The 5,143-nt window shown below is 36.4% G+C and overlaps 1 pseudogene; it reads right to left on the reverse strand.

Annotated features, from left to right (window-relative positions):
* Window positions 1-3,528: 3,528 nt before the first annotated feature.
* LOC116543596 lies at window positions 3,529-3,620 on the reverse strand (annotated as a pseudogene).
* Between the last annotated feature and the right edge of the window lie 1,523 nt (window positions 3,621-5,143).

Genomic DNA, 5,143 nt, shown 5'->3' on the forward strand with positions numbered 1-5,143 from the left:
AAAGTGATTGCAGAGTGAAGGCTAAGAAGAAATAACTCTTACCAAAGTATATATTGGACAAGGTTAGCTAAGAACCAGAATTGATTTTTATGAATTAGCATTTTTGGTTCTGGCTGTTGTCTTTACCATTACTACTTGTAGTTTCTAACATCTTAAAAATCATGCTCTCCAAATGAATAAGAAGTATTTTTTTGTGACGCATGATACAGTTTTCTCTGGCTCTTACCTACTAGTCTTATTCATGCTATCTTTGCTTTAAATACTTTTCTATGCTCTAAATATATATGTGATAAATTATGAGTTTACTACTAATAATGGTGGGTCATACTGTTGTGTTTTCATATGCTAGCTACTGTAACCCTGCCATGGGTTATTTCATTTATGTGGACAGTGGCCTGTCTGTAAGAAAACCAAACCTAGGGCTCCCATTTTACAGAAGTGGCAACTAAGGTTTGGGGAAGTTAAATTGTGTGTACTGTACCCAAGGTCACTTAGGTAAGCCTAGGACTCACATTTGAATAAAAGTCTGTCTGACTTCATTTAACCACTGAGCTGTGTGCTCTTTCCAATGTTTCAAATGTCTTTTTATGGCCCAGGATTTAGTTTTACTTGTGTATATATCCTTGGAAAGTTTATCTGTTAAGTAGGGAAAGAATTTGTACTAAAGTAACATATTAAGACTCTCTTAAAAGCAAATTACAGAAACCCACTTGAAACTAGCCAGCATGGCTGGACACAGTTGCTCCAACAATAATTGCTGTGCTCTTCCTCTGTGTCTCCTCCTTTCTCACCTTCCTCTTTCCCCCTCCTTCTTTATCCCACTACCCCACTCCCTCTCTCATTCTTAGAGTGTTGGCCTATTCTCTCTTGTCACAGGAGCAGCCCCAGTTGAACCCAGCTCCACCTGTGATCCTAGGAAGAGAAAGCATCTTCTCCAGGAGCTCTGGCAGAAATGCCCTGGGGAATACTCTTGGTCATGGGGACAGGGGGCTGTGAGAGGACTTTGTGAACTATATGGAATGTAGCTGTTGGGGTGACAACATGTCCACACTTCATCTTGATAAGACATGTCATTTGATGGTTGAAAGCTATAATTATTTAAAGATAATGCAAAATATATTTTAATACCTTTATCAAGATATAGTTCACATACCATAAGACTAACCCATTTAAAGTGTACAGTTCAATGGTTTGAATATATTCACAGTTGAACAGCTATTACCCCTGTCTAATCTGTTGTAACACTTTCATCACAAAAAGAAACCTTGTACCCATTCAGTCACTCCCTATTTTTCCCAAATCTCTCAGCCTTAACCACTCATCTACTTTGTCTCTATAGATTTGCCCATTCTTGACATTTTATGTAAGTGCAATCAGATGACTTGTGGTCTTTGTGTATGACTTCTTTCATTAGCATGTTTTCAAGGTTTATCTATCTTGCATATCATCATGCATTTTTATTAATTGCTAAATATTATTCCATTATATGGATATATGCCGCATTTTATTTGTCTGTTGGACATTTGGGTTGTTTTCACATTTTTGCAATTAAGAAAAATGCTACCATGAACACTTGAGTAGAAGCTTTTGTGTAGATCTGTTTTTAGTTATTTTGTGTGCATACCTAGGAGTGGAATTGCCGGCTCACATGATAACTATACCTAACATTTTGAGGAACTGTTTTCCAAAGTGACTGTGTCATTTTACGTTCTCATCAGCAATGTGTGAGCGTTCCAATTTCTTTACATTCTTGTCAACACTTACTATCTTTTTGATTATAGGCATCTTGGTGGGCGCGAAGTGGTATAATGCATATTTTATAAAGGCTGTTTTGTTTGTTAAATAATGGCCTGTTTACTTGTCTTCTTACCTTGTATTAGAGCTTTCCTTGTGGGTTCTGAACCTTCACCACCTCAGTCCAGCCAGCCAGGTAGGCAGACCATGTTGATCAAAGAATCAGAAGTATGTTTATTTTTCTTTTTCTTGATAAATTTTATTATTTACAAATCTAGACAGGGATTATTCTTATTTACATATTAACAAACAGGTTATAAATGCCAGAGGTTACTTGGTTGAAGTTGGAACAGTGATTTGTATTTAGGATTTATTAGGTGGTAGAGAGCTGCTTGCTTCAGATATGCAGTGTCAGTCTACTTTGACATGATAGGTGGCATTCAGATGACACACATTCCTACTTGTGTTCACTGTGTTATATGTAGTTCCCAGCAAACTAGTTGTCTCTGCTACTTTTTTCTTTAAAATGTGAGGACAAGGGTAATGTTTTAGGAATAGCCTTGATTATTCATGAATGATTGTTCATGAAATTGACTAATTTAATTTTCATTAGTACAAATTACTTGCAGCACACCAAAACTGAGCTGCTTTTCTAGGATTCACAATTGTTGCTTCCGAAGACTTTATTATGGCAATGTTCGTTATCAGCCCTGTGGCGCTATTTAACATTCACCTTGGCATCAGTATAAAATTTGATACTCTGGCAGTCTGTATTCAGAGATGCACAGACAGATGGTCTTCCATCGGTGGCTTTCTCCCTAGCCCTAGAGTAGTCCATGTATCCAGACTCCATAATGAGTCTTGCCTCCTCAGCACAACATAACAGAATCTATGTTAATCAGACCTTATGCAAAAATCTATGTTGATCTCTTGCCACCCATTTGCCACATATCACTGCATAACTTATAACTTGAAAGTCAAGAACTTGTGATGTAGAATTGCTGTTCAGATCATGCTTAATATTTTCATGGCATCAAGCAATAGCAAGAAGAGATTACACATATTGGCAGTACACTCAAAATTTGGAAGTAATATGGTGATCTCCATAAGCTAAAACAGGAGATTGCAGGTATTTAACAACATCTATTTTTTTAAGCTGATAATATGCCAGGAATAGGTGCTGGGGGATACAATGAAAAAATGGGATAAATATCTCTGTCCTTATAAAATGTACATCCCAGTGATTAATGATTTACTATGAGATCATTTATAATGTGCAACAACCAGGTAAAACATCTATTGTGATTTTTTTTGGTAGCAGTGTCTGAAATCTTTGAAATTCTAAAAAGGAAAATAAAGGAATTAAAAATGTTTAAATTGGTGCATTTAGATAGTATATTATGTAAGTGACTATTTGCTAAGTAACCCAAAGGCAAGATATTAGAGATCCCAATTTAATCATTAAAAGTAAATACTTTTTATATTGACCTGATCCTTATTGAAAAGTGTACTATTTTAGTGACAGGCAGTGCAATCTCAAAATCAACAAAATTCATGTACATTGATAAGTTGATATTATATCAAATAGAAATCTCATAATAATGAGGCAGGCCAGCAGTCGAATTTTTCAGTTCTTTAGAAGCATAATTTGAAGACTTGTAAAATTAACAGGACAGCTGAAAATTGAAATTTAAACATCAGACAGGTAATGTGCTGGGATAAAAAGGTTTGAGGAAGGAGATTTGGAATCTTTTAAAATGAATAGGACAGTTGAAATTGACCTTTATTTTTAAACATCAGATTGGTAATGTGCTGTTGTTGTAAAAAGGTTCACTCAGGTTTGAGTGTGGAAGCCCAATCATCACACTGAGGAATTACAAAATAATCAAAATAGATTAAAAAAAAAAATGCACGTGGGTACTTTTTACCCAGTAGTACCAGGCACCCGGAAATGAATGCTTTCAAGTGAAATAAGAAAGGATCATGGTTCTTATTTGGGCTAATGCTTCTGATAGGCATAGCAGGAATGAATGAATGAATAAATAAATGAGTGAATGAATTTTATTAGCATATATAATAAAGAAAGAACTTTACAAGATAATTTTAGATAGTGATAAGTACCGTAAAGTCAGTAAAATGGGGTCTATGATACGTGAATTAAATACTCACTTGAATACCTAATAAATTTCTAAACTTATTGTGGCCAAAGTTCTCCTGATTCCCCTCACCATCAGCTTCTCACCAGGGGTCCTTCTGAAGATTGTGAGGTCTGGGGAGCTTTTGAAGATGTTATTTGAGTTGAGATATGAATGGTGAAGTATCTGTGTGCATTCCAGGTATGGAGGTGGGAAAGCATTGGCTTTGGGGTAGAAATGAGTTTAGTGTGTTGGAGACAGTCAGTATGAAATGTTGGAATGTAGCCAGAGAAGAAATAGTGGTAGACGAGGCTAGAGAGATGGAAAGGGCCTTGATCTTTTAGGGCAGAAAAAGGAGTTAGGATTTCACTTGAATGATGGCAGCAAGTCTGTAGAGTGTTCTAGGTCTGGAGATCAATGGCCTCATGACTGTGGCTACTGTGTAGTGACTGATTGATAGAGGCAGAAGAGAAAATGGGGACCTTTCAGAGCTGTTGTCTGGGTAAGAAGCCATAGTAGCTGTGTAGATGGAGCCTAGGCTGGATTTAGCGATACACTTTGCAGACAGAGCTAAGAACTTAAGTGTGGATTCTATGTGGAAGGCAGGAGATGGGTAGTCAAGAGTTGATTTCTAGGCTTTAGTTGAGCAACTGAATGTGTAATGGTTCAGTTACTGAGATGGGGAAAATTGGAGAAGTTGGTGGTGAGGGGAATCAGAAGATACCTTTTGGCCACGATTGCTTTTATATACTTATGAGATAGTGAAGTGAGGTGGTTAAGTGGGCAGTTGAATAAATGTCTGTAGTTCAATGGGGAGGTCAAGATTAAAATGACAAAGGTAGGTGTCGGCAACGTACAGCTGAATTCAAAGCCGTGAGACTGGATGAACTCCCTATAAGGGGAGGGGCTAAGTTTACTTCCTTAAATTGAGAAAGTTGGATAGGATGGTGTTTAAGGTCCTGTCTTTTCCAAAAAGTTAAATGTTTGTTGAATTTCAGAGTCTCTCTAAGAAACTTGAAGTGATGGAAATTTTTTGTAAAATGCTTTAGCTCCTTTTAAATCATGAAAAGGATGAATGGGAAGAAATAGACATTTAAGTATTTGACATCTGTATTTATTCTGACATTGCTTGTCAACAAAACATGATATGTAACTGTGATCAAATATCCTTCTGAAAGTGAAAATAATCTCCTTCATTTTGCAAGGTTTCAGTTAAACCCTAATGGTGTTCAATGTGAACTTATTTTTATCAAAAAAATTTTAACAGCTTTATT

Source organism: Sapajus apella, unplaced genomic scaffold, assembly GCF_009761245.1.
Source record: "Sapajus apella isolate SASKATOON/1434 unplaced genomic scaffold, GSC_monkey_1.0 scaffold190, whole genome shotgun sequence".
Lineage (NCBI taxonomy): Eukaryota > Metazoa > Chordata > Mammalia > Primates > Cebidae > Sapajus > Sapajus apella.